The 18,329-nt window shown below is 33.4% G+C and overlaps 1 long non-coding RNA gene across 1 annotated transcript; it reads left to right on the top strand.

Moving 5' to 3' along the window:
* The first annotated feature begins 4,737 nt into the window (after positions 1–4,737).
* On the top strand, positions 4,738–18,042 carry LOC103882216. The gene is made up of 2 exons (XR_002520487.2): positions 4,738–5,010; positions 17,897–18,042. It is a non-coding gene; the product is annotated as an uncharacterized LOC103882216 (long non-coding RNA).
* The last annotated feature ends 287 nt before the right edge of the window (positions 18,043–18,329 follow it).

Raw genomic sequence — 18,329 nt, 5'->3', positions numbered from 1 at the left:
AAAAGCTAGATTTCTCTAAATGTATCCTGTTTTGTAGGTTTGGCATAGGAGTTGTATAAAAATTTTGCATAATTATAAAACAAAATTATATCAAAGTAGAAGAAAAAAGAGCAATTCCTAAACACTATGAGCAAAATAGAACACATAAACTTGAATTGGTGGCTTTGTCATGAAGAGAGGAAATCCTTCAAGTGAGCTTAAAGCTATTCTTTTCGCAAATAATAAATTTTAAAAAGCAGTTAGAAGTTTATAATAAATAAAACAAGCATTTACAAATTAGTCTTCTGCCATGATTACAAATTTCAATAGACTTCACTAAGATCAAGAAATACAATCCTTATGTATTAATTAAGCGTATATGTATGGGTGTGCATTTCACACAATGATGGGGGATAAATGCCTTTAGGGGCTGTTATGTTTTCAGATGCCTTAGGAACACCAAGATGAAGAATTTCAGGAGATAATTGGATATACAGATTTGATGCTGAGAAGCAATTTTGGAAATGGAGGGAGGGATTTGGTAATCTTATGTAAAGTCATAGAAATTGAGAGGGGAAGTGCAGTTTGAAGAAAAACAGATCAACATAAAATCCTTTGAAAACAAAAATTTTAAGACATGAACAGAAAAATAACTAGTTAAGGAGAAAGAGAAGGGATGTTCAAATATATTTAAATAACAGGATTTTCAACAGCTTTCTACGAGAAAGATAAAAAGTATTGTATCTTTTATAGAGGAGGGCAGGGCTGATTTTTGACATAGTATTTAAAGCATATGAAAAGTAAACCTTGAAACTGAGTTCAGCCAAAATGAGCTGGGTGCTTGAATTTTAAAAGGTAACTATGTTTATAATTTTGAAAAATTATTTTATTTTTAATTGAAAAATAATTGCATTTATTTATGGGGTACAATGTAATGTTATGATAAAAGTGTATTTTATTACATAATTAAATCTGTCTAATTAATGTATCTGTCACTTTATATACTTATCATTTCTTTGTGGTGAGGGCATTTGAAAATCTACTTATAAAAATTTTGAAATATACAATATATTATTATATGTAGTCATGACACCATGTAATTGATGTCAAAAACCTATTTTTTCTCTCTTACTGGTATTTTGTACCCTGTGACTAACATTTCCCGCTTCTTAATCCATCCCAGTTCACCTCACCTTCCATTCTTCACCCCATCCCCTATTCCACTACCATTCTATTTTCTACATCTCTCAGCATGACTTTTTGAGATTTTACGTATAAGTCATGTCATGCATCATTTGTCCTCTTATGCCAGGTTTATTTCAGTTAGCATACTCTCAGCATGTTGCGAATGACAGAACTTCCTTCTTTTTAAAAGATCAGTAGTATTTTATTGTGTATATATTATGTCAGCATTGCCTTAAAAATATGATATTAATGCACAGTGACTTAATCTTTGAAACTATTCAGTAAAATATAAAAGAAAAATACCTCAAGACCATCTGCAGGTTAAGAATTCAAAGCTAAATAGAGTGGAGGTGGCTCACTTTCATATTTCACTGAGATAAGCAGTTTTGTGATCAAAGTCTTCTAGTTTACATCTTGATTTCTTTGTTGCAGGATGTTCAAATTCACTTGAGCATCTTTCAGTATATAAAATAATAATGAATTTTGTATTTATAGATTGAGATATGACTCCAACCTGTCTTATTAACAATTTATTATGGATCTTTAATGTATCTTATCATCAATTAAAAATTACTTACAGTTCCATAATCATACAATTTTTTTTTATTAGGGGTATTGGCACTTGCTGACATTGCACTCCAAAATGAAAGCAAAGCAAAGTAAAGCTAAGCAAAAGAGAATAAGACTATTGGAAATCACTGGATTTGTAGATGAAATTGAATTCTGTTCTCAGATCAATATTACTGAAAAAGCTAGGAAACATTTCCTTTATGGAAGAATAAATGCTATGGTAAATTAATTTAAAATATTAAATAGATAACACACTCGAACTTAATCTTTCCCTTGCAAGGCAGTCAGTTTTTAAGTTCATATGTTTGTAAAAATACCATAATATCACAAGGCTAACAGTCACTACAACATAAACTTCATAACTACATACCTTATCCACAAATATCTGCTCCCATTAGCCACATTCAGAAACTAAATGGTCTACTAATGGTCTGAATTCCTAGCAGCCATAATGTGGATCTTCTCCCCCCAGTTATTCTCTTATAAACAAAGGAAATGCTTTTATTAACTTACCTTGAATTTATATAATTATTTTACCTTGTTTCTCAATAAAATATATTTGAAATAGCTTACAAAATATATACAATAAGGTAAAAATGTAATTTAAAAAATCATGTGATGGAAAAAAATAAGGGCATAGATTGTTACAATTTATACTGAATGCCATTTCTAAGGAAGTTGAAAAATGTTACAAATCTTTGGGATTTGTAACCAGAAATCATAAAGTAGTATGTATTAATGGTTGACTCATTTTACACCCATAAGATAAAAATAAGCCAGCTAATGAGCAGAAGCACATTTTCCCCTAAGAATCCTCATGAAATAGTTACTATACTGTGTTATAATGTTTTCTAGTGATAAGACTGAAGGAAGTAAAGGAAATAAGGCAGACAGCATCAAAGAGTCTTTGTAACATCTTGGTGAGGCAGAGTTCAGCATATTTGAAGCATACTTGACTTTAAGTAGCAGCTCTCTGATCATGTGGCTGAATCCAAGGATTCTTTTTCACATAATCTCCAAAAGGACAGACTGTATTTTTTTCAGGATATATTTTCTACATAGACTTTTTTTTTTTCCAGCACAGCTTTTGCTAAGGCTTGAGCTATAGTAAATTCAATGTTAGATCCCTGACAAGAGAGTATACTCTACTACTACTCTCTTAAGGGTTTTCAGGTTAGGTATGAAAGTATCAATAACAAATAGGCCTTCTTTAACTGAACTGATATATTGTTCACCTGGAAAAGTTCCCTGATAATTTAAGTGAGGAAAAAAAAAAAAAAAAAGATAAAATATTGGGTAGCATAATCTAATTATTTTAAATAATAATAATAAATTAATGAACAATTGTATGTATTTAAAACTTAAATGCTTAGCAGGATATTCAGTGACTGAAAACTCAGTATCTCACAATAGAAAGGTGACAGATGCTCTTTATATTTTTCTCTTAACTGATTTTTTAAAAATATTATGATGGTATATACATTTTATTCTGGTTGGTTATATTAGTTATGATCACATAATCATTGTAATATAGTATGATCCATGGTAAAATGATAAATTTAAGGTTACTAAGTAGAAATTATTATTGAAAATAGGGCAGATATTTATGTATATGATTAAGAATTAGTTTGAGGAAATATGCATCAATATTCTACAACTTGTCTGGACATGGTATATCATGCCTGGAATCCCAGCACTTTGAGAGGACCAGGCAGGATTATTACTTGAGCTTGGGAGTTCAAGACCAGCATGGGCAACACAGGGAGATCCCATCTTCACAAAACATTAAAAATAATAAAATATTAGCTGGGTTTGCTGGCCCATCACTGTGGTTCCAACTGCCCTAAAGACTGAGCTGGGAGGATCTTTTGAGCCCCAGAGGTCTAGGCTGCTGTGAGCCATGATTGCACCACTGTACTCTAGCCTTGGAAACAAAGCAAGATTCTGTCATGAAAGAAAGAAAGAAAGAAAGAAAGAAAGAAAGAAAGAAAGAAAAGAAAAGAAAAGAAAAGACAGAAAGGAAGGAAGGAAGGAGAGGAAGGAAGGAAGGAAGGGAAGGAGGGAAGGATTAAGAGAAACTTATGTTTGGGTTTAGGAGCAGGAGTAGTACAGAATGCAGAATGCGTAGCTTCATGATAACTGTGTCCTCGGTCTAGATATTTGCAACTGAATAAAACCTAAGATAAAGCAAAATGTTGTTGTGATATCACTAGAAAAAAAAATTATAACTTAAATTTCTTGTTTTAAGTAAATCTTTCTGCATCTCCATGGAATTTTAAAATAATTAATTTCTTCCCATATATATTTTTATTTTTATTTGCAAGTCACAATTTTGTGTATTTTAGAAGGAATGTGTCTTCATTATTACAGGGATCTTTAACTGGAAACAAACGTGTTAAAATTAATTATACAACTTACTTTATGTACTTTAAATTTCTTTTTAGGAGGGTAAAATATATAATTCCACTCCGATTATGCTGTTTAACTTTTCTTACTTTTAAATCTTAGCATTTAATATGGCTTTTCAAGTGTCTGAACACAAAATATTAAAAATATTAAGTCATACATTTAATCCTTTCTTGTCTAGTATCATTTTCATATCACATTATGTTCTATCCATCTTTTTCTTCATTGGTAATATTTAGTATTGGTTGTTCAATGATTTTTTTCATTTCATTTCTCCATAACAAAGGAAAAGTGCTGTAAAAAGTATGGTGGCCTAAATTTTATCCTAAAAGTATTGTACAAGTATGGATAATATCCACAATATTTGATGACTATTTCTGATTAAGTTGTTTATTAACACTGAGAATCTTTACAGAAATTGCTGCTAACTACATTTTTTAATTTTAAATTTCTTACAATGTACACCAAGTGATATTTTAAACTATTACTGAATATAGTTGAAAAGTGAATCAAATTTATGAATACTTGACTTACTCATGAAGAATTGGTCTTGATATTGTGTTCTCATTTACAAAGGCTTTATAAAACCAAGTATAGAGTAAGGCAGTATCTTATCCAGCAAATGTTCAAATAGACCTTTGATACCTTAGTCAAAAGAGAGTGACTTGCAAAATATACTGGGTCATGAAGCTAAAAATATTACATTAAGAAATGTTATTAACATGATAGTTTCTCTGTGCTTAACCTCGTTTGAAGAATATATTTTATTAACTTAATATTATTATTTTTTAGTTGAACAACTGGCATTTATCACTCACTGCAGCAAGAGAGAAGACACACCCCAGCCATCTTTGTATGAAGCTATCAGAAGTAATGTGATATAGGATTTGGACTTTGGGCCATGATTGTGATGATTGTGCCACTGCACTGTAATGCCTAGCAGTGGGATTGTCGAATGATATGGTGGCTCTATTTTTAGTTTTTGGAGAACCTCCAAACTGTTATCAGCAGTAGTTGTAGTAATTTATGTCTATATCAACAGCATACAAAGGTTTCTTTTTCTCCATATCCTTGCCATTATTCATTATTGCCTGTTTTTTGACAAAAGTCATTTTAACAGTGGTGTGATGATAACTCATTGTAGTTTGACTTACATTTTCTCTGATAATCAGTAATGTTGAACACGTTTTCATATACTCGTTTGCCATTTGTATGCCTTATTTTGAGAAATGTCCATTCTGATCTTTTGCCCAGTTTTTAAATTGCATTCTTAGATTTTTTCCTATTGAGTTGAACTCCTTATATATCCTGGCTATTAATCCCTTGTCAGATGGACGGTTTTCAAATATTTCCTCCCATTGTGTGAGTTGTCCCTTCAATTTGTTGATTGTTTCCTTTGCTGTGCATAAGATTTTTAACTTGATGTGATTCTATTTGTCCATTTTTACAGTAATTGCCTGGGCTTATAGGGTATTACTCAAGAAATCTTTGCCCAGATCAATGTCCTAGAGACTATTCTCAATATTTCCTTTTAGCAGTTTCATAGGCTGACGCCTTAGATGCAAGTCTTTAATCCATTCTGATTTGATTTTTGTACGTGGTGAGAGATAGGAGTGTAGTTTCATTCTTCTGCATGTTAATACCAAGTTTATCCAGCACAATATATTGAGGAGACCATCCTTTCCCCAATGCGTGTTATTGACAACTTTATCAAAGATAAATTCACAATAAATGTATGGATTTGCATCTGGTTTTCTATTCTGTTCCATTGCTCTGTGTGTCTGTTTTTATGACGGTACTAAGCTATAGTAATCATTGGTTACTATTGCTCTGTAGTCTAATTTGAAATCATGTAATGTGATTCCTTCAGTTCTGTTCTTTTCACTCATGATAGATTTGGCTATTCTGGGCCTTTTGTAGCTCCGTATAAATTTTACGATTGTTTTTTCTATTTCAGTGAAGAATGTCATTAGTATATTGATAGGAATTTCATTGAATCTGTAGATTGCTTTGGGTTGTATGGATACTTTAACAATATTAATCTTCTAGTCACTGAACATGGAGTATCTTTTTTTTTTTTTTTTTTTTTTTTTTAGAGACAGAGTCTCACTCTGTCGCGTAGGCTGGAGTGCAGTGGTGCAATCTCAGCCCACTGCAACCTCCGCCTCCGGGGTCCAAGCAATTCTTCTCCCTCAGACTTCGAGAAGCTGGGGCTACAGATGTGCACCACCATGCATTGCTAATTTTTGTATTTTTATTAGAGACACGGTTTCACCATGTTGGACAGGATGGTCTTGATCTCCGGACTCTGTGATTCGCCCTCCTCAGCCTCCCAAAGTGCTGGGATTACAGGCATGAGCCACTGTGCCTGGTCTATATCTTTTCATTTTTTGTGTCCTTTTTAATTTCTTGATTCAGTGTTTTATTATTTTTATTGCAGAGATCTTTAACTTTTTTGGTTAATTGCTAAGTATGTAATTTTATTTGTAGATATTACAAATGGAATTACTTTCTTGACTTATTTTGCATTGATCACAATTAGTATATAGAGATGTTACTGATTTTTGTATGTTGATTTTGTATTCTGAAACTTTACTTAATCTGTTTATCAGTTATAGTTCTTTGATGGAGTCTTTAGGTTGTTTTTAATATATGATTGTATCATTTGAAAACAAGAATCATTTTACATCTTCCTCTCCAATTTGGATATTTCTTTCTTTTTCTTGTCTGATTAATCTATCAATAACCTCCGGTCCTATGTTGAATAACAGTGGTGAAAATGGGCAGCCTTGCCATGTTCCAGAATCTAGAGGAAAGGCTTTTAATTGTTTCCTGTTCAATATGGTACTAGTTGTGAATCTGTCACAAGTTGCTTTTATTGTGTTGAGATAGGTTCAGCATACCTGAATATGCAAAGTTTTCTGAGGATTTTTATCATGAAGAGATAATTAAATTTTATCAAATGTTTATCCAGCATCAGTTGAAATGATTATTTTTTTATCCTTCATTCTGTTATGATGTATCACATTTATTGATTTGTGTATGCTAAACCATCCTTGCATTCCTGAGATAAATCTCACTTGGTCATAATGATTTATATTTTTAATGTACTGTTGAATTCTGTGTGCTAGCATTTTGTTGTGAATTTTTGCACCACAATTAAAGTGTTAAAATACTATGTGGTTTTTTTGTGGTTTACTAGTGAGTTTTGTTACTTCACATGATTTCTTATTGCTTATTAACATCCTTTTCTTTCAAATTGAAAAACTCCCTTTAGCATTTCTTGTAGGATAGATCTGGTATTGATAAAATTTCCCAGCTTTTGTTTATCTAAGAAAGTATTTATTTCTCAATTTTAAAGGATATTTTTGCTGGATATACTATTCTGGATATTTTTGTTTCCCCTTCAGCACTTTAAAGATGTCATACCAGTCTTTCCTGGTTTGTAAAGTTTCCACTGAAAAGTCTGCTGCCAGATATATTGGAGCTCCTTTGTATGTTATTTATTTCTTTTTTCTTGCTGCTTTTAGGGTTGTTTCTTTATCCATAACCTTTGGGAGTTTGATTATTACCTGTCTTAAGGTAGTTTTATTTGGATTAAATCAGCTTGGTGTTTTATAACTTTCTTGTACTTGAACATTGTGAAGTTTATTTAGATTTGGGGCATTCTGTTATTTCCCTTTAAATAAACTTTCCACCCATCTCTCTCTCTCTGACTCCATTTTAAGGCCAATATCTTTTAGATTTGCCATTTTGAGGCTATTTTTTCTAGATTTTCTAGGTGTGCTTCATTCTTTTTATTCTTTTTCCTTTTGTCTTCTCTGACTATGTACTTTCAAATAGCCCATCTTCAAGCTCAAAATTTCTCTCTTTTGCTCGATCAGTTCTGCTGTTAAGACTCTGAAACATTCTGTGGTATGTCAATTGCATTTTTTTTTTATCTCCAGGATACTTACATGATTCTTTTTAATTATTTCAGTATCTTTGTTAAGTTTACCTGATAAGATTCTGAATTCCTTCTTTGTGTTATCATAAATTTCATTGAGCTTCCTCAAAACAGCTATTTTTGAATACTCTTTCTTAAAGGTCACATATCTCTGTCTCTATAGGACTGGACATTGATGCCTATTTAGTTCATTTGGTGAAGTCATGTTTTCCTGGATGATCTTGTTATTTTTAGATATTTGTCAGTGTCTGAACATTGAGGAATTAGGTACTTATTGTAGTCTCTATAGTCTGGGCTTGTTCATACCCATCCCTCTTGAGATTTTCCAAGTATCTGAATGGACTTAGGTGTTGTGATCTAAGTCTTTGCTCAATGCAGCTATATATGCATTAAGGGAGACCCCAAACCCCATAATGGAAAGGCTCTTGTAGACTTATATAGGTACCACCTTGATGGTCTTGCGTAAGATCTGTGAAAATTTCCTGAATTACCATGCAAAGACTCTTGTTCTCCTCTCTTACTTTGCCCCAAATAAAGTCCCTCTCTCTCTCTTTGGTGATCTGCCTGGAGCTAGGGGAAAAGTAACATAAACACCCCTAGCCACCACCACTGGGACTGTTTTGGGTTAAAGTTAGCACAGCATTAAGTCTCACCCAAGGCCCATGATGAGGACTACCTGGCTACTGACTGTGTTCACTAAAGGCCCAAGGGCTCTAAAATCACCAGGTGGCAAATCCATCCAGGCTTGTCTTCTTCTGTTCAGGGTGTCTAGTTCCCCCAACCCCGGGCTGGTCCAGAGATGTCTTCCAGGAGCCAGTGCCTAATGTTGGGAACCTTATCAATCTAAATGATGCTCTATATTCATGCTGAGGAGCTGACATTCAAGCTACATTACAAAGTCCTTCCCACTCTTTTCTCCCCTTTCCTCAAGCAGAAAAGTCTTTCCCTATGACCACCACCACCCTACGTCTGCAGCAAGTACTGCCTAGCTACCACAAATGTTCACTCAAAGCCCAAAAGCTCTTTGGTCAGCTTTTGGTGAATGTTGTCAGACTTGGGTCTCTCCCTTTTGGGTATAGAAACTCCTTTGGCCCAGAGCAAGTCCAGAAATGTCATGAAGGGGCCAAAGCCTAGAATTGAGCCCCCAGGGAAGCCTACTTGGTGCTTCACCCCACTAAGGCCGAGCTGGTACCCAAGATGCAAGACAAAGTCCCCTTACTCTTTTCTCTTATTTCCTCAATTGGAAATCTTTCCCTGTAGCCACCACAGCTGGAAATGTGCTAGGTCAGACCTGAAGCCAGCATGATTCTGAGTCTAACCCAAGGTCTGTGGTGTGTACTGCCTGGATAGCATTGCTGATTATTAAGGGCCCAAGGGCCCTTTATTTAGCAGGCAATGAAACCTGTTAAAACTAGCTCCTTTTGTTCAAGGCAGCAAGTTCCTTTCTAGCCCAGGGTGTCTCTAGAAATATCTGGTAGTTAAGGCCTGAAATGGGAGCCTCAGAATTCTTCCTGGTGCCCTATTCTACTGTGGGTGAGCTGGTATTTAATTTGCAAGATGAAGACTTCTTTACTTTCCCATCTCCTCTCCTCAAGCAGAGTAAAGGAGTGTCTCTGGGAGCTGCAAACTGTACTACTGCTATGCTTTCATGAGTGGTGATCCAAGCAGTTCCTTGGCTGTCCTGATTGATGTCTCTTTAGGTCACATGTCCCCCAAGTCCACTGGCTCCAAGCTTCCCCAGGGCTTGCCCAGGAATTTGCAGTCCTTGTGGCCTATACTGCCTTTCAAGTTTATTTAGGACCCCAGCACATGTTAGCTTTTCAGTCTTCTCTTACAGAGCCTTGTGACTGAACAGTTTCACCAGCAGCCCTGTATTTTGTTTGAGCAGTAAAAACTGTAGAAGTGGGGTGTAGGCAAAATTGAACAGCACCTGCAACAAAACTGTGCTGATCATTGTTAACCAGCTTCCCAAGCCGGTGGCAAGGCTTTCTGGAGCTCAGGTTCTGAGTGCTGGGATGAATGATTTGCTTCTGTCTAGGGCTGGTCTAAATGCTCCTTTCAGGAGCACCAGCTGAGTTCTGCCCATGTCACTTGCCACTGTAACAGCACAGCACTCAGTTACAAGGCAAAGTTCCACAATCACTACCTTCTCCCTCCCCCAAGCACATAAATTCTCTCTCCACACCATAAGGCCACACTCAGGGGATGGGGGAGGGACAGTGCATACAATTCAAGACTGTCTTTCTTATCCTCTTCAGTGTCTCCTTCCTTAATAAGATCTCAAAACTTGGTTTTTTGATCACTCTCTTGATTTTGGGGTCTTAGGAGGGTGCTTCTTTGTGTGGATAGTTGTTCAATTTTGTTGTTCCTGTAGGGATTGCAATTACTGGAGGCTTCTATTCTGCCATCTTGTTCCACCTCCTCTTTATTATTAACTTACATTTGATGTTGAAACTCTATATTTCTTTATTTAAAGTTGTGAATAAGCAGTATTCTAGTTCAACTACTTCCTTTCAAAAACAAATATGTTATGTTATTTTTAACCTAAAAAATGTTTTCTTACGCATTTTTTTTATTTTTTTTTCCTGGATTGGTTTTACATGCTACATCGGGGTAGCCCAAAAATATTAGAAAAGAAATTAAAACAAATTGTATAAAATATTAATGATTAATTTTAAACATATAAAATGAAACCCCATGAACAATGTTTTCTAAAATTTTAAAAACTATATCCAATATTATTTTTAAAGATTAGGGAGTAAAATGGTTTTCCTATGAATGCATGCTATTTAAAAGTCAAGTAGCAAATAACATTTTCCTATGAAGTAGCTCATAGGTGGGAACTGAACAATGAGATCACTTGGACTCGGGAAGGGGAACATCACACACCGGGGCCTATCATGGGGAGGGGGGAGGGGGGAGGGATTGCATTGGGAGTTATACCTGATGTAAATGACGAGTTGATGGGTGCAGTAGACCAACATGGCACAAGTATACATATGTAACAAACCTGCACGTTATGCACATGTACCCTACAACTTAAAGTATAATAATAATAAATAAATTAAAAAAAAAAATACCATTGCACTGGGGCACTGAAATCTAGATGAGTCATAAAAAATGTAGACATACTTTTTGTGTGTGTGCTGATATAATTATACACAATTAAAATAAGAAGGTTTATTATAATTGTTACCATTAATTAAGTTACCATTCTCTTTGACCAAGACACTACTATTATCATTTTATCTCTTAAGCAATAGGAAAATTTTTACTTTTAACTTTCACCTAGGCTTAAAATTAGTGGCCACACTTAAAATAGTTGCTTTTTCTTCACAAGAGAACATACAATTATTTAGACTAAATGTGGATTCTCAATTTTCAAGAAGTAGAGAATTTAACAGATTTGTTAATTAGAATGTTAAGATTTTCCAGCAGTTTTTCCACTGTTGATACTGCTAACAAACAGGTAAAATGCTCAAAGTTGCATTTATTCTCTGCAAAATTTTTCTGTAGTAACATAAAGGAACCCACAAATTTACTTCAGCCTAGAAAATTAGAAACCATTTAATAGAAAATCTCCATTTTTTTACGCTCAAGCTCTTACATTCCTATTCAAGTTAAATTATTATATATTATTGTTTTGAAAACTCTAGTGTGTCCTATACTGAAAAAAAAAATTCTTTTTATATTGTGACATCAATTTACATTATTTTCCAATTTTTATCATAACTACCTCATTTTTCTTTCCCTTGCCTTTAGTTTGACTCTTACAAAATCATAAAATGTGAAAAACAATGAAAAATGTAGAAAAAATCAAGACAATATTAAAAGAAAAACATTAAGATTATTTGAAGGAATATTTGGACAGTCATTAATAACTCACTATAAAACATTTATAAAATATTCACAAGGAGATATAACTAGGCTACTTACTGAAGATACAGAAATAAAATACTTATTTTCTACCCTCCAAGTACCCAAAGTCTAATTGGGAATTATTATAATACAAGCTGAGGCTTTTCTCTCACCAGTCACTACAAAATACCCACTTCTATTAATAGACCTAGTCTCTTAATTCCTCTCAGAAATTACATAATTTCTATGTTAACTATTTTATTGTTTTTCTCCTCTCTTAGAGTATAAAGCAAATGAAGACAGGATAGTCTTTAAGAATATCTTGAACTCAGTAAAATTTAATAGAATTGATAAAACCTCAATTATAAGAATATTCAGATATTATTTTAATATAAAAGGAGCATGTGGCCAAGACTACAGAAAGGTCATTTCAAAAGAAAATGACATATAAGAGTAAGACGGAATTTAACTAAAGAATAAATAAAGTTGTTTCAGAGGCAACAGCAGAGTAAGTTTCACTTAGAGGCTCACCATGGCTGAATGAGACACCTTCAGAGAACTGTAAACACTTGGAAATTCATAAGGGAGAAAAGCAACGGTGACAGTTAGGTAAAGAATGGGCATGAATGACCTTTTATGGTTTGAGAAGTGGATTAATTTGAGAACAACAGAAAGATATTGAATAATATTAAACATGAAGAAGCACAATCATCTAATTAATTTTTTAGAAAAATTATTCTAGAAAAATACAGGGGATGAATTAAAAGAAGAGTGACCATACATCCCAGTTTGCATAAGAGAATTCTAGTTTATCATGTAACCCAATTTAAAGTGTCCAAATATTCAGGTGTAAAAAATAAATTAAATAAATTCAAGGTGGTATATTTGTGAGAGGAGGTAAACCCCAAAATAGGTTAGTTAGAAATTCAATGCACAAATTCACATAAGTATTAAAAGCTGACTGAATCATGGGCATTAGTTGTAAAATACAGTGTGGCGTATTGGGTATAATAAAAAAAATTCTATATGACTGGACATTAAGTACTAGACGGGAGGAAAGGAAGGGTGAGGCTGCTGAAGTAGGTAGAAACCCAGTCATTGGAGGTTTTACAAATCAAATGAAAGCATTTAGATTTTAGCTAAGGAAAATGTGAAAGAACAAATGCAGTTTGAGAATGAGGGGAACATTGTTATATGTGTGCTTAACACTAAACACTCAAGCTTCAGTATGAGGAATAAATTTACGAGACTATGACTAAAGTCAGAGAAAATAGAAGACTTTTGTAGTAATATATTAAAGTAATTCAGAAAAAAAAAGATAATAGACTAAGGTTGAAAGAATGGAGACAGAAAGATTTATTCAAGTATTTCTTATGAAGTAGAATCACAATGCAGCTTAGTGACAAACTTGAAATCAAATATGAAGGGAGAAGAGGAAATTTCAGATTATCCTTAGAATTCTATTTTGATAAACTGAAGTTTTGTTGAATCATTTAAGGTGGAAACTCTGGAGAAGAATAAATTTTGGGAATAGTTGATAACCTCTGCTTTGATATATGGTATTTAAGATATCTATAAGACATGAACACATAGGTATACAGACAACTGGATATAGAAGTACAGAATTCAGGAGAAAACTAATGAATAAATATACAGTTTAAAAAAGTTACCAGAATGTGGATTAACACACAAGTTATGTGAATGAAAGAAATTGCTAAATCATGTTTCAAGTGGCACATATTCATTTCAATTTATCATTGAAATGACTGGCGAAGAAGATGGATTTAATGTGAAACTCACTAAGTTATTTTACTAAAGATATTCTCAACAAACTGAATTACAGCAAGCTGCTTAATAGCTACTCCATGAGTGTGTAATGTATGACAGCTCCCACTATACATTATACACTGCTGATACAGAATGAAAAATGGCTCCTACAACATTATACAGCATTGTAATGTATAATGTTTCCACCAACAGTGTATAATGGCTATAATTTCCCCATATTCTCACGGATATATATTTCAGCGAGAATATATATATATATAAATACATATATAGAAATATATATATATATATTTATATATTTATAAAACAGCCACCCTAACAGTTATGGGGTAATATCTCATTGCAACTTTGAATAACATTTCTCTAACGCGTACTGACATTGAGCACCTTTTAACATTTCTGATGGTGATTTATATGTCTTCTTTGGAAAAAAATCTACCTATTTTTTTGTTGGATTATTTGTTTCTTGCTGAAGGAAATTAAAGAAAATCTAAATAACTGGAAATACACTCCGTGTCATGGATTGCAGATTAATATTGTAAAGATGGCAATAGTCACCAAAATGATCTACAGATTCAGTGAAATCGCCATTAGAATCTCAGCCAAATTTATTGAAAAAATTGGTGAATGAATTTTAAAATTCATATGGAAATTCAAAGGGTACAGAATAGCCAAAAACATCTTGAAAAAGAATAAAAAAGGAATATTCAATCTTTCTAATTTCAAAACCTACTATGAAGCTGCACTATGTGACAGTGTGAAACTGGTATAAAGATAGACATAAAGATCATGTAATAGAATTGAGAGTGTAGAAATAAATTCTTACATTTAGGTAAACTGATATTCTACAAGGGTGTCAAGAAAATGTAATCAGAAAAGAATAATCTTTTCAACAAATGGTGGTGAAACAACTGGAAAGCCATATGCAAAAGAGTGAAGTTGAATCCCTACTTTAAAACATATGTAAAAATTAACTCAAAATGGATCATATAGGCTTACATATACAGGCTAAATCTACAAAATTATTAGAAGCTACATTGGAGAAAGTATTTGCCTTAGATTGGGCAAAAGTTTCATATACAACAAAAACATTAATGATAAAAGAAAAAAATAAATGAATTGCAATTTTTCATTATGAAAATCTTTTTTTGTTACAAAATACCATCAAAAATGTGAAAATACCACCCATCAAATGCGATGCAATTCATGTATCTGACAATTCATGTATCTGACAAGACACTTGTATCCACAATGAATAAAGAACCCTTTAACTCAAAAACAATAAAAAATAAATAGACAAAATGAAAAATGAGCAAAGGATTTGAATAGACATTTCTCTCAAAAGGACATGCAAATGGCCATGTGCATAAAAAGATGTTCAGCATTATTAGTTATTAGGGAAATGTAAAGCAAAAACATGATTAGGTGTCATTTCATACCCATTAGGATGACTAAAATCGCAACCACCAACAGTAAGAAGGGACAGTAAAGATGTGAATAAATCGGAAGTCTCAGATACACTGATGATGGTATTTTAAAGTGGTGCAGGTACTTTGGAAAGCACTTTGGAAGTTTCCTGAAATGTTAAACATGAAGGCATATAATCTAGACTTTCAACTTCGAGATATATATCCAAAAGAATTGCAAACATGTATTCACCAAAAGATCTAAACACAAATATTTATAGCAGCATTATTCAAATCACCAAGAAGAAAAACCCAAATATCCACCACCTGATGGCTGAACAAAAAAAAAAAAGTCTATCCATACAATAGAATACATTTTTTTGACAGTAAAAAATAATGAAGTACTGATTCATGCTACAACACAGATGAACCTTAAACACATTATGGTAGATTTAAAACGCTAGACACAAAAGACCATGTATTTTATTATTTTATTTATTTGAAATATCCAGAATAAGCAAATCCATGAAGACAGATAGTAGCGGTTTTGGGGCTGAAGAGGGGTAGAAATGGAGAGTGACCGCTAATGACTATGAGTCTATGGGGCTTCTTTTTTGACTGATGAAAATGTTTTGGTATTACAGAGTGATGATGGTTGCACAACACTGAAAGCTCTAAAAACTACATTTGCACTTTAAATGGGTAAATTTAATTGTATATGAGTTACATTTTAATAAAACTGGTTTTTAAGTAAAAAATGAAATAAACACTAAAAGTGATTATTGTCTTAATGGAGTCCCAAAATCTTTTTTTTTTTTTTTTTTTGACAGGGCCTTGATCTGTTACAGAGCACAGCAGCACAATCATGGCTTACTGCAGCTTTGACTTCCAGGGCTCAAAGGACCTCGCACCTCAGCCTCCAAAGTAGCTTGGACTACAGGCATGCACCACCATACCCGGACAATATTTTTGAAAACTTTGTAGAGACAGGATCTTACTGTGATCCCCAGGCTGGTCTCAAATTCCTGGACTCAAGTAATCCTCCTGCCTCAGCCTCCTAAAGTGTTGGAATTACAGGAGTGAGCCAGTGTGCTATGCCACCAAATTATTCCTGTGTTCTAACTCTTCAGGTATTCCATCAAATGAATCAGAGTAATACAGGATACATATAAAGGTGAAAAAAAACCATGAATGATGCCTCATATTGACATAATACACATATACTCTCAATTCAAGAAAATGAGATTTACCTGCATTTCCTGAAGCATGAGATTTGTGTTAAATACTAAGGATCAACAAGTCAATACATATCGCTTTATGCCAGATTATGGGGGACTTTAAATGAAGTTGATCTTGTATTAAAATTGTTGAATATAGGTGATGGGTACAGATAATGATGCTATTCTGTTTTCTTTACCCATTTGAAATTGTCATAAAAATAAAAAAACTTAAAAGTGTATATTTTAAAACTACTGCTAGACACTGGAGAAGAATATAAAAATAAATAAGCATGTCTTCGACCCTTAATGAGTTGGAAATTTAATGGAGAAATACTGTACTACATACCCAAAAAGAAATATTTAAAAAGAAAAATTAATCAAAAGATTGTGATGAAAGAGAGAGAGGTGGGTAGAGAAAGATGGCATCCTGCCAAAGTGTTATAAGGAAATGGCATTTCAGCTAAGATTTCAATGGGCAGAGTTGGGAGTGAAAAGCTGACAAGACAAAAGGTGGCAAGGTAGTTTCATGTTCAGAGCGGAGATTTCCTCTGGAGATAGCCTGAAGAATTTGTCTGACTGGTAGGAATCACAGAGAAGAAAACCAGCTATAAGGCAATAGCAGTATATCTATAACTGCAATAGATAGGGTTGAATAAAGGTGATAGCAGTTTTTTAAAAAATAAGCCAGTTTGTTAAAATGTATTAGAAAAAATGCGTTCTTAAATAGCAAACGTTTTGTTTTTCAGTAATAACAATAACAACCACCATTTTGTAATGTAAAGGGCCACTAGAAGTCATTTAACCACATACTCATTTAAGGGATAAAACATTAATTTTTGTTCAGTGTGAGCAGCTGCTTTGATGAGAACATCAATACTTCGTGTGTTTATCTATTCCATTCTTAGACATTCTCCCTCAGACCTAAGAAAGCTCATTGAGTCTTAGTTATTCTCTCAGAAAACACAGAATAAACCTTAGCCTCCTCCACATTATTTTCCTTCAATATTTTAGGATGGTCTTCTTGTTTGTCATACTTCACTCTAGAATAAACATCCCCAGTTGTATACAGTTTTCAAATTTAAGTTGAGTATTTATGGCTTACTAAAGGATACTGATAAATTCAATCATGTAATCATTTTAGACATTAAGCAAAGAACCTAAGAAAATAAACAATAAAAAATATCCTCTGCAGCTATAGCCACACTGTGTCCATGTGTACTGTCATTGCCATAGTGCTTGCCCCAGCAGTGCACAGAATTCACACAGAGTTTTGGAAAGCATGACTTCATCAATGATACCTTAGAGAAAACATGCTGATGTTAAAGGATGTCTTTTTACTTATTTATAAGAAGTGAACCAAAAGATATTTTCATTTTCAGTCATATTGTTTCCTATAACAGAAATAACAAATATCACTTTCTATTTCAATGTATTAAGGGAATAATAATAAAAATATTAATACTAAAAGTAAATATGGCCCTAAGAAATTATTTAATCCAGGCTCTTAGTGCTAAAGCTAATTTCTTTTCTTTTCACAGTTGAAATTATAATGGTCTGAGAAATTGGAGAGACATGATTAAGATCACATCATCAATGACTTTGGAGGTCCCCGGGATCAACTGGGTGTACATGTAGGACCATCCTGTCCCATTTACAATAATTAAATTGTAGCCGAACAAATTAATTAACCGTGTTTCAATGTTTATTATTATTATTATTACTTCAGCTCTTAGAAATCCTGTTTTAATTTTAAGTGCTATGATCCTCATTCCATCACTCACCGCTTTACAGCTATCTCCCCTCCTTTTCCATCTGTGCAGTAGGAAGCCTCTAATATAATACTGAGCTGGAAAATCAGAAGTAGGAAGAAAGAAAAAGATGTCTTCTGTCTTATCTTGCACACTCATGTTCTACTTCAAAGTGAAGAGCCAAGAATATCTTTTAATAGTTTTATTGACTAAAAAGCATTGT

Source organism: Papio anubis, chromosome 2 (genome assembly GCF_008728515.1).
Source record: "Papio anubis isolate 15944 chromosome 2, Panubis1.0, whole genome shotgun sequence".
NCBI lineage: Eukaryota > Metazoa > Chordata > Mammalia > Primates > Cercopithecidae > Papio > Papio anubis.
This window is presented reverse-complemented; position numbering and strand designations above follow the sequence as displayed.